This window comes from Strix aluco, chromosome 4, assembly GCF_031877795.1.
Source record: "Strix aluco isolate bStrAlu1 chromosome 4, bStrAlu1.hap1, whole genome shotgun sequence".
Classification (NCBI taxonomy): domain Eukaryota; kingdom Metazoa; phylum Chordata; class Aves; order Strigiformes; family Strigidae; genus Strix; species Strix aluco.
In genome coordinates, this window is record NC_133934.1 from 93,280,468 (window position 1) to 93,298,706 (window position 18,239).

At 50.3% G+C, this 18,239-nt stretch overlaps 1 protein-coding gene across 3 annotated transcripts in view; it reads left to right on the forward strand.

The window, feature by feature from the left end:
• SLC8A3 (solute carrier family 8 member A3) overlaps positions 1-18,239 on the forward strand; it is a 149,207-nt gene that overhangs the window by 17,961 nt on the left and 113,007 nt on the right. The window contains exon 1 of one of the 3 annotated variants that reach the window (XM_074824320.1): positions 15,443-15,937. The exons of the other annotated variants lie outside the window; for them this stretch is intronic. The gene's annotated coding sequence lies outside the window, so the exon portion shown is untranslated. Of the gene's footprint in view, positions 1-15,442; positions 15,938-18,239 lie in introns of those variants that run through there. 3 annotated transcript variants of the gene reach the window in all.

An 18,239-nucleotide genomic window follows, 5' to 3' on the forward strand; every position in this document is an offset into this window, starting at 1 on the left:
TTCTCCAGGCTGTATTCTTGCACAAGCTGGGCCATCTAACCCTATTGAGTAATCCCTGCCTCAAGCCCAAAATTTCTGCTTGAAATTAAGCAGATCAGTTAAAAATATTAGATATTCATTTTAGAATCTTCAGTTATCGAAAGCTAGCAATGTTCTAGAACATGTTGTATCAGTGGCCAGTTGCTCCCACAACTCAATATTTGGGGCCTTACTCTATCCAGTTCTTGGCTCCTGCCAAACTTCACTTGTCTATGCAGGTACTTCCAGGTCTAAAATCCCACTGTGCCCTAAAATCTTTCTCCTAGCCAAGTCCGGTGATGGTGACTTCCCTTTATTTGCAGAAACGTACCCCCCCAGTGCTATTTGGATGTTGCCTTCTTCAGCTCCCATCCTAAAGTGGGTGTCATGGTTACTGCTAATGAAATCTTTGCTGTGCTCCTCCAGGCCCTTTCATTTCCATGGCAGATGGAGTGACTCTGGGTGGTTTATGTAGTTTTACAAAGATTTTCTTTGATCTTTGGGAGAAGATGAACTGTATCATAGCTGGTACCTATCCTTGCTTTCTGCAACAATGAGCTGTTCATGGTTTAATTTCTTTCTAATAAAGCACAAACCAGATTGGACAACAATTTAATGATGTCACCTAGAGTATACCTGGTATTTAAGGAGAATCGAACCACTTATCTGAAAAGACACCTTTGGAGCAGGTGCTTGCTCCAGCCTGCACTGGAAGGGAAGATCCCTGGCCCACAAAATGAGCGCTACCTTCAGTGCACTTGGACTAATCTGGCTCTCACAGTAAACCTAAATATGCTGTTTCCACTATTCAAACAGAGGGTTGCCTGCCCACACTGAGTAATTTCCACTTCTCTCTTTTTCACTCCAGAGATCCCAGTGACAAACTTTGTGTTGCTTCAGTGTTATTGTTCAATTCATCCTGTGTGTGCTCAATTCTGTTTTCCACAGCTTTTAGGAGCTCTGTTGTCTGAACACAGCTTCGCCCCACATCTCTTCCCTGCACAACTCCTCTCTCTGGAACAAGCCAGGGAAAGGCAGGTGTGTGTGTGTGTGTGTGTCTTTGACAGAGAAGCAGCTCTTTCCAAATTCCTGCCCATCAAGTGGTTTTTCAGCAGCTGAACCCTCTACTGTAGCCATTTTTTTTTTTTTTTTTTTTTTACAGAGGCGCCTCCTCGTCTCTGATATTCTGATAACAAATGCCTCCCTTCATGTTCTACATCAAGGCTGCTGCTTTGGCCTCCTATCCCATTTGCTCCTCTTTTTAATGCTGTGCCAAGCATATTAATGTCAGGGTGTGCTGCCCTAGACAGACCCCTTGGTGTAACTCTGAATGTAAAACCTCCCCTTTGCCCACCTGGCAAGGGTTTTGCTGGGCTGGCTCCTTCCTGGCCCCATGTGCAGGCTGTCGTGGTGGCACCATCCCAACCATGGCTTGTGTATCATCCTATTTACTGTCCTCGGGGATCCAGAGGGCTGGACTGACTTCTGCCCCAGCTGGCTCTGCTGTGTCCATCTCTAAATGCATCCTGCGGCCCTCTAGTGAGAAATGCTTGTGGTCCAAGCCCGGCATTTGGGACCAGAAGGAGAAGAAAGGGGGCCCATGGAGTAAATAAAATATCTGGGTGCATTATCAGAGCCTGGCCATGAAGGACCTGCTGCTGAGTGCTGTGCCCAGCTCCTTTGGGAGCACATGCCACCTCTTCCTCCAGGCTTTGTGGGGTGCTGCTCTGCTGCCTCCAATTCACCTGCTCACATGTAAGCTTTATTCTCAGCCTAAATATACTGCAAACCCATTGAAAATCAAGAGCAGGCTGACACGGGGAGAGACAGGCTATAAATGCAATGGAGGAGAGTGGGGGAAGGTGCAAGGTATTTGACAGGTGATTCTAATTATGGATTTTTTTCCTATTTATCCTGGTGTAGCTGCATACCAACCAGTTGGACTGCTCTGTACATGCCCTGGTGTGATTGAGTTTTGCTGCGGTATTAGTATGAATGTTGCCCCATTGCAATACAGAGGGAGAGGCTCCCCATCATCCACACCTCGAGGGCACATGAGGGGTTTATCCAACCCGATTGTAGCCCTGCAACACACTGCTGATGCCCAGGTTAATAAGGCAAGGGAAGGTCTGGTCACTCGGTGTTACTGACAGCCCCCCTGGGCAGCCGGAGTACTGCACAGTGTGACAGCTCTTGCTGGCTCTGGCTTAGCTGGCGATGAGTCACCTTGAGTGCCTGACTTCTTGATAAATCCTGTAAAAAAACAGGGCAGTTAAATGTCAGCCAATGGGGAAAATTTTCATCTGGGTTAAGTTAAAGTAGCTCCACAGCTGTCAAGGACAGTCAGCCACCAAATACCCACCTTGAGACCTGGATGGTTCAATAGCCCTCAGCTACAATGACTTTGCTGGGGTGAGGCTGCTGAGATGGTCTACAATTTTTAAGGAAAGCTTGAGCTGCTGCTACTGTTTTCCCTCTCCTGAGACTTCAGGTTTTGTTTCATTATTGAGGCCAGGTAGGTAAAGAGAAAGGTTCTGTCTTTCCCTGCTTCTCAGGAGTTCTGGTAAAGAAGCAGCTAAGAAAATGCCTCAATTTCTGTCTAATCTACAGTTCTTTCCAGCTCCTCAGCTGTCTCTTTAGTCACTTTAAAAGCTGATAGAAATTATTGATCTCATTTACCCTCTGTGTATCTTGACTGATTCTTTATTTGGAAACCAGAGTCTTGAGATACAGAGGAAAAGCGAAGCTCGTCTCATGGGCTGGAACAAAAATGTACTTTAGTGTATCTGAAATCTATAAGAAGGCTTTGTGCTTCCATGGGTTGTGCTGAAATACCAAGTCCCTGCCAGGGAGGGGACTGTGACCCACTTCTGTGCTGTGGAGAGGACTCTGGCCTCCTGGTCCTCTAGCAAGAACCTCTCTTGCCACCACCCTGGTGTGCATTTCTACAGCTTTTCTGAACTCACAGCTCTGGAGAATGGCAGTTCCTGCTCAGGAGGGAAGTTGCAGCCAGCATTTCTGCCTCTGCCCAGGCAGCTCCTGCCCTCCAGGGCAGGTCTTGATGGTCCTAATTGAGGTGTAAGAGACAGACCTAACTCTTCATTTCCAGTTAGCCTTGTGCAAGTTTCCCTCAGAGCTGCAGCTCTCATTTTAGGTCGTATAAGTGGGCTTGCTGGTCAGTCCTAAGAGCACTGAGGGAAAGCTCAGTAAAGAATATGGTTGACTCTTTAACCCTAGGAGCAGTGAGAGCCACCTTTTCCAACACCTGTGCTCAACAGTGAGATAAGTTTCAGGTGACCCACCTGCAGGAAAGAAAAATAATTCTTAATTCTGGACACTCTCGATCTACTTCCCAGCTGTGTTCCTTCCCCACCACCATCCATTGTCTGTGAGACTGCAAGTTTTGCAAGGAAAATTGCTGTGTGACTGTTAATAGTTAAATGCAATTTTGTTTATTGGATGTTTTAGGAAACATAAAGAACAGCTAAGTGCACAGACAGACTGTTGCATCCAAATGATTTACTGCTTTGCCTTTTATAGCTCTTGATTACATCAGGTTGCTGCATCAATATCTTGTCTGTTACAGTCCAGCCTGATGGGCCAGCGAGACAAGGAATATTATTGCTGGGTGGTTTTCCAGGTGGTGTGGCAATTAAAATAGCTTTCCAGGGGGATGTAGTGCAGATCCCCCAAGCTGGGAAGCAATTTAAACTCATGCATGTTCAGATGCTTGTCAGCCCATAGATCTAAAATAAAAATACACTGTTTTCATAAAATATCCAGGGTATTTTGCTTAGGACTGGCTGTCTGTACTTGAGCAAAAATCTTGCCTGAGTATTTCACTGCATCTGTCTTTGATCCAGGCTGTAATCTAGAAGTGCAAATAGCTGTCTGCAGCCAGAGATGAGTGAGGGCTGTAAATCAGGGTCCAGACTCCAAAACCTCTAGGATGTGAAGCTGTTTTAGTCCAGTGCAGAGAGAGGGGTACCAGTAGCAATGCCTTTCTCCAGGCTGGAATTGACAGGCTTCATCTCCTTCAAAATATCAGCAGGATAGGATCCAGGACTTAGTGCCCTAGTGCCACATCAGCGTTTGGCTTTGCATCTGCAAGTCTTGTAGTCCTTCTGGAAGAGTGCCCTCCTGCCTTCCTAACAGCTGGAGAAGGGTGTGATGGGATTTGGCTTTGAGGACCCAGCAAAGCCCACAACAGGAATGGATTCCCAATGTCCTGACAGTTCCTGCAAGGCCAGATCTGAACCCAAAGGAGATTTCACCATGTATTAGAAAATCTACTCCTGCCTTGTTGTGGTCCCTCTCCCTTCTCCATCCCCTTCAGCAGGCAAATCAGCTTTTGCTGTAGTATGCAGAAGGCAGTAGGGTGAAGGTAACTAAGGTTGTGTGCTCAGCGGATTACCTCCGTCATGGCACAGAGCAGCTGGGACAGGGGAGGGGGGAGAAGGGAAGGGGCTCTGTGCATTTTGAGAGAGCTTTCCTCACCGTGGACAAAAAAAGGTGCGGCTGGAAAAGCAAATACTAGAACAGTTCATTGGTTTCTTGGTGAAAGAGGCAATAGTTGTGACCTTAAGACCCGGACAACACAGAATGGGAGAGGCAGGGAGAGAAAAACTAGTCTCCTTGGTGAAAACCATTTCATCAACAGTTCAATTTCCTACTGTAGCCAGAGCTTGGGCCTCATTCATGTACATCTCTAAATCAGATACACTTCATACTCCTGTTCTTCAGCTGCGCACTGGGCACAACGAGTGACGGCAGGAAATTGAACACAGGACTACATGTCTGTGGCTGCGGGGAATGCGATGGCATTAGCAATACGACCAAGTATCTCTTTCTGGTGGCTCCAGAACTTGCTAAAATACAGTATAGAGCCTCAGATCCAATTTCCTGCTCTCCTTTATCCCTGGTGAACGTGTCAGTCAGAGCAACTGCCTGTCATTATCAGGTGATCCATCATATTAAAACAGGGAGGAAGGAAAAGCCACAGCAAAAAGGAAAATTAATGCTTTGCAGTCTTTGAAGTACTTCCCCTTTCATCCTAGCCCATAAAACTTTGATTTAGTTTTGTATCCTGTCTCAAGGGTTTCTCTCTGTCCCAGTGCTCCGATTTGCTCTGTTCAGTCTGGACACTGGTGGAAACCAAGCAGTACCTGCACACGTGTGCTAACCTGGCCCACGCTAGCCTTCCCTTCTGGACAGGGTCAGGGCGGGTGCCTTGCAGGACTGCCACTTCACCCATCCTGGCTAACACCATCCCATGCCAGGGAAGCAGGAGAATTGTTGCTGCCCCAGGTAATCCCCTTCCCCACCTGCTTCATTAAATAATAAACAGTTGGAGTGTAATGCCAGGGTGGCCAGTGACCCTGTGCCGGGCTGGCATGTGAAGGAGGAGGTTCTGCAGTGTGCAAGGGGGCTGCAGGCTGTGTCAGGAGGTCTCCATGCATGTTGCACTCTTCTCTTTGAGAGGCTGAGACAGTGCCAGTGGGACTGCAATAGCTTCCAGTCCAGTTCAAGGTCAGGAGCAAACCAATGACCTGTTTGCCTGTGATCTTGCCTTTTAGTAGCAGACATCAACTCAGCAGTTGTCATTAAAGGTCTGTTATACCCCGCGAGGGGGCTGGTGGCTGTCGTGTTCTGGACAGAGTCCAAATGTCATTCTGCTTCTGCAAATTCCCCTTGGAAGGTGTTGGACACAGTACATTTTGCTTCCTGCCCTCTGCTGCTCTGTGCTGCTTCCCCAGGCTCTTCAGCAGCTCCCGTAGGACAGTACTGCTCACAGTGACAAAGTTCCAGCTAATTTCCACAGGATCAGGATTTGGCTTGATCTCATTGTAATCTGTACTCTGCTAAAGTGATGGGAAGCTTTCTGAATCTCCCGCTGTGCGCTGCAGTAATATTGGGCTGGTCAGGACCCCACTGCACTTGTCTCTAAACACATCAGGTGAGGGAGAGGTCCTTCACTGGCACATGTGGATGGGGGTGAGGATGGATTGTCCTCAGGTTCTCCAACAGCCCAGAGAAGGTTGTCCAAAGTTCATGAGTTTGTGTTTTCTGAATTGGTCCTATAAGATGCAGAGACTCTTGACCTGACTGAGGACAGTGCAATGCTCAGATAGTTAAGACAGTGCCTGGGGGCTGAGTCTGGGTGCTTGATGCTTCACAGCCAGGGCACCAGGGCTCAAAGTTCTGCCCTCGCTGCTGCTGAGAGGTGCAAGAGCCCTTTCCAGGCAGCAGAGCCCTGGAGGAAGACTACATGTCTCTTCTTTACTGTCTGCTGGTGAGAAATCTGTGATGGGAACTTCCCCTGCTCAGCATCCTGTGAGGTTTCTGTAGCGAGGACTGGCACTCATCTGCGTGTTTCCATCAAAGAAAAGAGGTGACCTGGTTTGGAGTGTTTTGTCTCACTGCTTTCCACAGTGGTACCTGGGGTAAGGGGGAAGACTTGGTAGCTGAGAATGAACCTGCAGCTACAATTGCATTCAGGAGAGAAAGGTTTCATGTCCCCACCTTCTGTGATGAAAATCTCTGTCATAAAATTAATCGGTGATTTCACACTTCCTGATACACTATGAAAATGATTAGACACAGCAGCAGCTGGGGGAAGTGATGGGACTCATTGAGGCTTTGCTCCTTCTAATAATATCTTTTTCCCTTTTATTTTTTTCCCTTTTTTTGAACATGCATTCATTGTTCATGAAAGCTGGCAAAGGGCTTAAAATCTCAATACACCCACCAAACAAGTCTAACAAGGGAGCTGCTCTTGCAGCCTGTCCCCTAACCACATGGCAGCAGCTCTCTGTCTCATGAAGGCAGTAAACCATGAAACCACCAATAAAGAAATGAGGACAAATATGTGTCTATGCAGAAGCTAGATGAAGGGTGGTTTCTGTCTTTCTGAAGGCATGACAAAATGAAATTTCTGAGTGCAGTAGGTGACGGGCAGCTGCCCGGATGCCTGGAGGCATGCTGATCCTCAGGATGGTGTTGGGCAGAGGGAAGGTGCGGAGAAGATAATGCTCCACCAGCCAGCGGAGAAGACGGGAGCCTTGGTCTTCTGCCCAGGGTGGCTGTGTCAGCCGATGGCTTGGCCATCCCTAGTCCCCCTGCAACAGTCACAGTGCTCTGCCTGTGCCCTGTAGGACATGGAGCCATCCCTCCACTCTCCTCAGTAATGAGAAAGTACGTTAAGAGCCACTAGAAAGATGTTAAGTGGAATACCATAGAGATATAACTATACTAAGTAAAGGCTCAGTCCGTTTCTAGGTGCAGCTGAAACCAGTGAGACGATGGCAGTAGGGACAGCAGCCGCAGGGGGAGCGCAGCCGTTCATAGCAGAACCAGCTGAAAGGGAATCCAAGCACTTCAGGCCCTGCTGCTCTTGCCATGTGAGCAAAAATACATGATGCTAGGGAAGGAGGCTGCTTTGCAATGCTGTCACTCCTGAGATGCTCCCTCCCTTCTCTAGTAAATACTGACTTCTATAATAAGCCACATAATGAGTGTGCTGAACCACACCTTCATCCTCTGGAGGGCATTGTAACCAGGTGTCAAGCAATTAGCCCTTGCAGCAGCCTTGGGAGATGAGGAATGCCCCACTGCATTTGAGGAGTTGCCTGGCACTGCTGATGTTCCCGGAGTAAGCTATGGCAGGGCTGGGGGCAGCAGGTCTCATGGTCAAGTGACTTGGTCTGCATCCTGCTGGGACTCAGGACCCTGTTCTGCTGCACGGGTGATGACAGTGAGATGTACCTGGAAATTGCTTCTGGCGTTATCAGTACCTTTGAATTCCAGCTCAGAAGTAAAGCCAGGCCCTTCTGAGGACCTTGGATGCAGCAGATGTGAGCTGAGTGCAGGCTGGGGCAGGGAACAGCACATGGAGGCAGCGGCTGGGCAGCTCGTGTGGCTTCACAGACACTCCCTGTCCTCAGGAGGAGGGGACCTGGTGGCAGGACAAGGGAGAGAGCTCTGCCACCACAGAAGGACTCCTACAGGACACTCCTAGGGCACAGCAAAGGCAGGTATTTGAACCAGGACCTGCTCCCTGGCAACACCCATTGCCCTCTGGGGAGGCAGCACACTCCCAGGGGGCTGGACCCCACCTGTGGCTTGTCACCACCCTGCTCCCGCCCTGCCGGGGTGCTGCTCTGAGCACGCACCCGCTCGCTGCTCGGGTGAGCTGGGCCTCCCTGAGCATCACAAAGCCACTGCTTCAGCTCCTGCCAGCGCTGCGGGGAGCACCGTTCTGACCCCTGGCATGCTGTGGGCCTCTGGGGCTCAGTGTTCTCCAAGCTCTGGTGCTTGCATGAGGTTCTGCTACTCTTTCCATTAAGGTAAATGGCATTTTCTCATGCTTTAGCCTTGTGGGGTTGGCATTTAATCCACATGTATGATACCTGCTGAGAGCCCTCTTGTGACTTCTGGGCTGGGTCCCTGGGTCAAGGAGGCTGCATGGTCTTGCTTTGGCAGTGGGAACCTCTATCTGCTTGTCTGGCAGTTCCTCCTGTAGCTCTGGGACCTGCTAGCCCACTGCAGGGAAACTTGGTAGCTGGGTAGAAATTCCCAAAGTCTTAATTTCCCAGTTGTAAGAAATTAGGCAGGTGGGGGAAGGAAGGCTGAGGGAAGCACCCAGTCCATTAGGGCTCTACTGGGAGACACTGAGTGTTGCCAGCTGGGTCTTGTCTGCCCAGTGCCAAGTGACATTGGGCTGCTCCTGTCAAACACAGTTTGGGTGGCTGCAGCAGCTGTGAACCTTGATAAATCTCCTACCAGCATGTGGAGATGAGGTGGTTTTTTCTATCATCTGGCATTTCTGCTCATGGCCCTCGAAGTGAGGTTGGTGTATTTGGAAAGCAATTTTGTGAGCAGCCCCTTGTAGCCAGGATTCCCAGAAGTGGAAGATATTTCTCTGTAGCTGCAAGATGGACAACAGTGCAAAATTGAATGTGAAAAAATCGCACGGATGAGAGACTGTGCAAAATGGTCATAGCCTCCCCCTGCCAGGAGCACCAGGAGCGCACTGTGGGTGGGAGATGGGCAGCCCAAGGCTCTCCAGGCTGAAGTGCTTCTGCTGCTCACAGTTATTCCACCTATTATCTCCAGAGCAAAACTCCTTCTGCACATTATGGGATGCAAGTTAGTTATCCCAGAGAGAAAGACAGAGCTACTCCAAGTTCACAGTTTATGTGATGCGTTGACAAAGAGCAACAGCTAAACCCATGTTCCCACAGGAACAACATAAAGGGTGGCTTAAAGGGCATGTGTGGCAAGAGGCATGAGCAGGTGGGAGATGGTGTACAGAAAGCAGCAGAGTGCAGGGCAGAGGCCAAAGGTAGGACTGTGTACAAAGTACAGGACAAAATACATATTGTGTGGAAAAGAAACCCTTTTAGAAAGAAAAGCTGGGCTATGAAAGACCACCCTGTCTTTTGTGCATGTGTCTAAGTGTGCCTTTCTCCTCCACAAATTTAATCCCTTCCATCTGAATCCTTTGGACTACTCTGAGGGTGGAATCCTGCTGTCAGAGCAATACCATGGGACTGCTTCGGGCTGTGATGACATGCCTAGGACAAGTGGGTTGTGTTCAACAGGATCTAAGCATATATAGATATATGTTGCAGGCACCTTATGTCCTTTTGTGATTGTGCATTTTTTTTAAACATTGAGACAAGGGATTATACTCTTGTAAACTCAACTTTTAGGAGAACCTGAATAAATTAATACTTTATGGGATAATTAGTGTTTTTATCACCCACCTAATCCAAAAACATGACACCTATCAGGAGGACGATTTGGCAACATAACTAGAGACTTCAAGTCAAGACTTCAGAGCTGAGAGTGGTGGCAGATGTTGTGTGGAGTCCCAACGGCGGGCCCCTTCCCAGGGAGATGGTCTCTGCCCTGCCGCCATCACCAGAGCAGTCTGCGGTCAGACCCTGCACCTGCGCTTGTCCCGTATGTGTTTCCTGGGTCCTGCCAGACCTGGAGAGAGGCCATGTATATCCTAGAGACGGATGCATCTCTTCAGTCTCTCCATGCACAAGCCGCTTGCTCTATGCACAAGTCACTCCTTTAATTAAACTATTAACTTTCATTAAGAGCTGATGTTAATTTACTTTATAGTTCCTTTTTTCCCCTGATTTTTATAAACCAGGATCAGAGTCTCCTAGAGGGAAGCATGGCTTTCTGCTAACTACTCAGGGGGAAGAGACAATCTGGCAATCTTCACTTTGTCCCACATTTTTAAAGGAAAAGATACTATTGCATAGGAGACTTTTTTTTCAGTAGGTCTCAGCTGTTTTGCAGAGAAAATTATTACATTGACCTTAGGGGAACAGTAAAATCTTATTCTATCTTCATCCAGCATTTATTGTTATCCCTACTGGACTGTGCTATCAAGGTCTGTAGTTGTGCTGTCTGGTAACATCCCCTGAGCTCGGGGCCTTCAGCTCTGGTACCTTTCACACTCCAAGTGGAGGCAAACCATAGCGTCAAACCTTGTTTGCAGCCCCCACAGACACTGCCGTGAGGTTAAGGACAGGAGCACCCGCAGCCACACCAACATTTTCTGCCCATGAGCTAAGCACCCCCAACCCTGTGCTGGGCGCTGCTAGTGTAGGGCGGGTGGCTGTGGGTCCATTGGCCACCTGGGCTGCAAAAATGGGTGGGAGAGTTTGAGCTGCTGATGCTGTGGAAGATCCTTAGGAACTGGAAGCCAATACAGGGGACAACGTGCTCCTGCTACCTATATGCTATCTGCAATAAAGATAACCCTAACCATTTTTCGTGATCAATAGCAGCACAATTTAGCCTGTTAGCAAGCACACTGGCCAGGGAGTAGCTTGCCAAGAATTTGAAGGTACATGCACAGAATGAAGGGGGCAGAATTTGAGAGGGGTGTAAGAAAGCCAGCCTGTGCGTGGCACATGGCTGAAGCACCAGTTGCTGTTCTAGAATCGCTGTGAATCCTCCTCTATGAAGCACTGGCTTAGTTTTAGGAACATGGATTATTTTTTTTCACGCTATTAGCCAGCACGTGGTGCAGGAAGCACAAAAAAAAAAATAATCTTGGTGCCAGTGTTTAACAGGGAAACCAGAGTGGTGGAGGTACAATTGATTTTTGTCTTTGCTGGGTTTCAAAATCATTGAAATATGAGCTTTTCCCATTGATTTTTGGAATTCACAATTATTTTGGGAAGCTGTTAAATAGAAAACTTTGGGAGGCAAATCCTCTTCTAGGGCTTTGTAAGACATGTATGAGAACCCATCTGAACCTGCTGATGTGCTTGCAGGCTTCTTGCCACGCTAATATCTGTGGCTGTCGTCTGTCATGCCAAACCTCCTCCTCTGAGGCCAGGCTCCTTGGTCCTCAGTGGGAGTGGGGAGAGGAGCAGATCCAATCCACTGCTGTAATCTAAGTCTCGTGTTGTTCTGCAGCTGAGAAAATGGGTGTATTGCCAGCAGTGCTGGTGCTGGTTGCTAATTACTCGTCACTGCAGTTGAAAGGGACCTTCTGGATATGCCCTTTGCCCTGGCACATACCCCAGTGCTGTAAGCAATAGAGTTCCATTGGTCCTTCCTGGAAAAAACTTATAAAACCCCTCCAAAAACATGTAAGCTAGTTTGTAACAGAGTTGCTATTTAACTATTTTTCTAAGATGCCAAAAAGAAGGAAAGCTGCAGACCCCCTCAACCTGAGAAGTCCCTCTGAACACCACCCATGGTTAGCATTTAAAATGCTGAGAAAATTCCCTTTGAGTGAGTGCCTGTTTACTGCCCCAGGATGCACTGGCTTGCCAGGCCTTGCCCCAGGGTGTTTGTCCTGAGTGGGTACGCTCCACCACAGATGTCCACTTTCTCCTCACCCTGTAGTGGTCAATCTATGGACCAACACAGTTTCTGAAGCCTGTGCAAAAATGGAAAACTTTGGAATTAACATGTGTCCTCGATTCCACCATGATCAAAATCTGGTTTCGAGGTGTGCCCTCGCTCTCCTTCATTGTCAGGTGGATTCTCTGGAAGGTGTCACTTCTCATCAAAAGTTTTCATGGGTTTGAGTTGCCCTGGACTCCCAATGACCAGCTGCTATCTTTAGGATTTTTTTTATTTTTGGGGGGGTTGTACTGAATGCTGCATTAAGTTCCTTTAGGTCCATGTTCACTTTCACAGAATACCCTTGGCAAGCATAGATGTTTTTTGGTATCAGTCATCTACATGTGGTCTTGTCTCTACATTGCTCTGCGCTCAGTTGCGATGGTGAAGATGATCGCACAAAGAACTGCCCTTCCTTCTGAGCCAGACTTGAGGATCGTGGCCTCTGACCCCAGTAAACCTCCTGGGAAGGTCTGCAATGAGAAGGTCAGCCAACACCTGTCACAGCCACATCTGTGGATCAGAGAGATTAAACCCATGTTTCACTCCTTCCCGATCAGTGCGCAAAGGATACGCAAAGAATGAGCAATGCTTCACCCTTCCTTGTGCATCTCTGGCAGAAACCGATTTGCTAGGACCCGTGGAGGAATTGCCCACTGGTCACGGGAAGTGCATGAAGGGAGCATGGACAGTTCCACGTGTCTCGGGGCTTGTTCGATAGGATCTTGTGCACTGTTGAGGATGTGTGTGTAAAGCCCAGCTTGGCTCTCAGAGCCTCAGTCATGTTTGCAAAGTAGGCTTTTATGGGGGAAAAAATAAAGCACAAAATTTTACATTTTAACTGGGTTCATTTGCTCTGTAATCACGGAAAGCCTTGAAGCTGCCTCCTACATGGTGGTTCCTTTCCTCTTTCCCCTGGAAAGTAATTTTTTCTCAGATTTGGAACTTCATTTCAAGGCTCTGTAGATGCATCATACTAATAAATGTCACATTATCCCATCTCTTCTGACATGAACGTGAGCAGGCACCTGATGAAAGCTGATGAGGGAGGAAATTTCATATACTCCCTCTTGTGATGAACAATTTCTGCCTGAGCTGAGCAATGTAAGACTGGGCCCATTTGAAAGGGAAGAAAAGAGGGAAATGCCTGGGAGCACTTCTAAAATGTATTAGGAATGATTTTATGTACTGAGTTGAGGAGATGAGGTGAAATGAAACATCTGTGTACAATGAAGAGCTCTGTCTGTCTTAAGTTACTGTCAACTGTATATTTGTGTGTTGCCCTCAGGGCTTGTTCACACTGACGTTTGTACAGCGGTTCCTCAACTCCAGACCTGCTCTCGCCAAGCATTGAACACAACTGGGTGGCTGGAGCTGCCTGACGAGGAGCCACGGGTTGGGAAGAGTTTCCCCATGCTGGCCAGGGCAGTTTCCTTTGCTTGGTGTTGGAGACAATTGGAGAGCTGTCAGCCTCAGGGTCTGTCCTCCCTGACAGGGGTGTGAGGTTTGGAGGTGGTCACCTGGAGAGTGGGTGATGCTGGCCAGCACCAGGGTCCCTGCATCCACCTGATCTTGGGTTTCAGCCATTGATGCTGCGCTGTTAATTTTATGTTTCGATGTCAATAAAGGCTCTTCCACAGCTCTGATGAGACTGCTGGGCACTTTAATTCCTTGGGCCACACATGCACATCTGCCTGTGTGCCCCCAGGCACCGGGAAGCCCTTCCCCTCCCTGAAGTCACACAAGAGCATCATCTAGGCATGTAGCCCTGTGCAGGGCTGGCCAGCACCCTGAGCTCAGACACCTCGGCACACATTACATCTTGCCTTGTCCTCTGACCCACATGCTTCCCATGCCACGTTCACCGCCTTGCTTGGGTTATCTGGGGACAGCAGGAGCAGCAGGTGGCATTTGGGGAGATACAGGGCTGAGTCTGGGACCTGTGGGATGTTCTGCACTCTTCTGTGCCACCATCTCCTACTTGTTCACCCCATCTGGCACCAACTGTGTCCCCTTGTGACCTCCTCCGGCTGCCCTTCTGTTGCTGGGTTTCCATTCCCTGCTCTAACTAGCAACGGTTAAGTAGCCAGACCAGAATGGGTAACTGCTTTTCCAGGTCTCTGGATCCCTTCTGTGCTGAGGTGTGGGGCCAGCGGCTCTCCTGTGGAGCTGTAACCAGAATGTACCAGCTGGCTTTCAGGGACTTGGTGGTCTGTGCTTTCCTGAGGGGCACCACAGCCCATTTGCAGCTTTCCTTACCCGTTTTTGGCTGCATGAAGTAGGTGCAACTGTTTTCCATGTCACCCTCCCAGTAACTGTTTTGCTGCCCTTTCCCCTTCCCAGTTTGTACATCTCCTGCCTGTGCCTGGCCGAAGTAAAAGCTATTACCCAGTGTAGGACTCAGGCTCAGGTTTCTCGTGGCAGTTTACACAGCTGCTTTTGACAGGGACGGTTTGCACTTGTGCATGTGCTTGGGTCTCACCAGAAAGCTTCGGCTCCCTTACCACCTCATGGGGTAGGGGGGGTCACTGGGGACAACAGAGTGGGGACAGCTTCTCTCTGGAGGATGAGACAGCCCATCCTTTGGTGGAACAGCCCTGTGTCAGGGATTGTTGCCTTGTAGTACGTGGGCTTGCCGGTTCTTTAAAGAAGTGAGAAGCCATGCCAGAAGGTAAATCTCCTGGAGGCACACGTCTGTCTGCTCGTAGCTGCTGTGGCGAAAACAGAGGGGATCACAAGGAGAGACAAGCCTGTGTGCAAACATCATGATGTGTCTTGTGCAAGGCATAAAGCTACTGTCCTGTTCCACAGCCCTGGAAACCAGCCCCCGGTCATCTTCTGCCAAAGTCAAATAGCAACTTTGGAGGCAACGTGTATTTTTTACCTTAAAATTACTTGCTGTCTCACAACTTGTTATTTGACTTTGGTTAAAAAAGATGACTGGGTGGTTTCTGCAAGCACAAACCGAAGCATGCAGCTTCAAATGTATACCAGGACCAACTCTGCCTCTGTAATTACATTGCCTATATTTAATCTCTCAGAAGTGTTTGGCAGATGTTTTAAATTTCAGATATGCAATCAATATCTTCTGCTCTGAGGCTCAACTACCGTGTTCTTCCCCTCCCTTGCTTGAAATCACAAAGTCAAGTCAATATACCTGGAGGGTACAGGAGCGATTGCCACTCAGTGAGTGTATATCTCTACCTATAGATGCCCACGGAGATCTCATAGAGATGTGTGTGTGTGTGTGTGTGTGTGTGTGTGTGTTACATGCAAGACATGCTCTGCCTTTATTTATTTTGGAAAGGGTTTGCTCTGGCTTCGCTGTGCCTTGCTTTAAACGATCTGAAAATCCCCCCCTGGATTCAGAAGAATAAATATGCATGGCTTGTAATTCTGTTGCAGCTCTCGCTCCCAGCTGATAGGGTGACGTGGAGTTTGGAGGCTCGCAGATTGGCTTTTTGATTTGGCTTCTTGCTGCAGTTGTGCAAACCTCGCTGGCTCCCAGAAATCAGGCTCAGCGCTTTGCCGTGCACCGTAATGCTGGGAAGCCTGGACCGAGCCCCGATGGTGTGAGAGCGGGAGCGGGGAAAGCCCAGCAGATTCAGTGGCAATCTGGGGTACAATCCATTTTCTCTTCCCCCCTCCCTCGACCCCCATTCATCTCCGTCCTCCTCGTCCTCCTCCCCCTTCGCCAGATCTCCTTTCCCTCCCCAAACTCCACCGCACGGAGCTGAAGATCAAGGCTGGTGGATTTATCAACATTTTACCTCCACCCCCACCCCCTTTTCCAGATGCACCTCCCCGCTCACCCTGACAGCTGCAAAAGAGAGCACAGGTTTTGTAGCCAGCAAGGCAACTTGGACTGACATGCAAAGGCGAACCCCCCCGTACCCGCACACACCGTCGGTGAATCCCCGGGAGGTGCGATGAGCTCCCTTTAGGAACCGGAAGGATTTGTACTGGGGAGCCAGCGGAGCCCCCCCACCCCCCCGCTCGACCCTCCAAAAAAAAGTCAGGAAAGCAACCAGAAGGGGTAAGTAAGAGGGTGCTCCCCCTGCTCCGTAGGAGACGCAAGGCTGGCGGTTAAGTTTCCTGGTCTGGAGTGGGGCTCCGTGCCTTGCGTGGGAATGGCCGTGGAGCTGGGGGTGCTGGGGGTGGGGGGGGGCTCTTTGCGGGCTCATCTCCCGGGCTGGGGGGTGCAGGGGATTTAACGCCGCCCGGGCGCTGGGAGCTGGCTTCATTCGTGCTGTTTTCGCAGAGCCGCCGCGGCTCCGTGTGTGTGTGTGTCAGTGTGTGTGTGGGGGGTGTGGGGTGCGTGTGTGTGGGTGCGTGTGTGTGCGCTGCGGGGGGAGGGCTCCGCATACGGCGCGGAGCGGGCGCTGCGGGGGATGCGCGCCGGGCCGGGCCGGGGAGGGGAGGGGAGGGGGCGCCGGGCCGGGCCAGGCCGGGCGCTGCGGGGCCGGGGCCTGACGGAGGGAGGGAAGGAGGAGGGAGCGGTGGGAGCCGCCGCCGGGCTCCGGCGGGGCGTGCGCGGCACCGAGCAGCCCGAGCCCGCGGCACCGTGCGCGGCGGCCCCGGGATCCCTCCCGCCGCCGGGCGGGGGTGCCCCGGCTCGGCGCGGCTCGGCGCGGCCCGCAGGGATGCCGGGGAGCCCGGGGGGGGCGGCTCTGCCCAGGGCTGCCGGGCGCGGGAAGCGGCTCTCATGCAGTGCTATAAATTTCCCCCCTCCCCTTTTTTTTTTAAATTTTTTTTTTTTTTTTCCCTTCGGGGGGTGCCGGGCCGGGCCAGCCCCGGCGGCGGGGCCCGGGCAGCTGTCGCCCTCCGTCCGCCGGGGCCGGCTTGTTTATCCCGGGTGTCAGATATAGCCGCTGCGCCAGGCGCTGCCCTAAATAGGGCACGGGGCCGCCGGCGGGGCCCCGGCCGGCGGGGGGGGAGCAGCGATACACGCACGCACGCACACGGGCTGACCTAAATGTTGGGTAATTTCATACTCTTCCTCCCTCCCAGCCTTGCTTCAGGGCTTTATGTTCCGTGTCTAAAGTATCGACCACCCTGCGTGGGAGATGACACCGTTTCAAGTGTTTTGGGTTTTTTTTCACTGTTATTTTAAAACGTGAGGTTATGGCCGTTTCCCCCTCTGCCCCCCCAAGTGGAGCTGTAGTGTAATGGTTGGGTTCCTGGCTCCTTGGTTTGTTCCTGGGCTTGCTCTGGGGATTTCACCCTAAAAATCAGTTTCAGATTTAAGGTGAGACGCTGGAGGAACAGTGGGGGTGAGAAGGGGTGCCTTATGCATATCCCCCCTCCTCGTGCTTCTATGTATATTCCTTTAATTCCTCCCATCTCTTTGTAGAACAAAAGGGTGGTTTTCTTGAGCTGTTTTTTATTTCTGGAGAGGACAGGGCTGGAAGACTTAGGTAACAGCAGCATCTTCCCATTCAAGAGCACTCATCCTGTGCTCTCTGTGAGCCTTACGGGAGGCCTGGAGAGCAGAGCTGGCTTGGGGGGGCTCCTGAGACACAGAGGCCTTGAAGGCGCTCGTTAGGTTTGGTGCAGCAGCGGGGGCATTGCTCCCCCACAGCACAAGCATTTTTGGGGAGTCCCTAATCCTGCTCCATCCACAGCTGTTGCAGGCGTTTGTTTACCCTGATCATGGTTTAGCTAAGAAAGTAAGTCGTGTTTGGTGCTTACGTTCAGGCTTCTGTGGTCAACTGGAACAAGACTTGCTATCCTGAACAGAAGTAGTGATGTTAGAAAAGAGTATGTCCAGCTACTGCCGAGGGCTGGCTGGGGAGGAGCGAGAGTAGCCCAGGAGCCCTCGGTTCTGCCGTGAGCATGCAACGTGCTGGCAGTCAAATCAGTTACCCCCTATTGTAAATAAAATGGTGTAATATCAAATAGGGTGGGGAAGGAGAGGGATAGAGAGCCCTAGGTAAAAGGTGTGGTACAGCAGTCTGGGTTTTTTTTTTCCCCAAGCTGAATATGAGTCCTGCTCTAGTAAGTGGGTGGTTCAAGCATTTCCCAAATGCCCAAGGTATGACAGATTGTGGTAATCCAGCTGCTGAGGTCTTGTGCGAGCGTAGTGGAAAAGCAGGTAGGCTCCTGGTCTCTGGCACGCTGCCAGCGTGCTGCTGGGCACATCGTTTCATCTCTCTGGGTCTCATTTGTATCGTTAATGATATCTTTCTACCCGTGAGGGGATTTGGTGAGGACATGGTTGCGTTAATTAGTGGGTGACAGGGTGCGAGAGGGAAGCCGTCCTAACGCTACTCTGCGTAGCGCTTTTTCCTTGCAGAGAGATTGCCCCCTTCCTCTGCAAAGCTGCCACCTGACAGGAT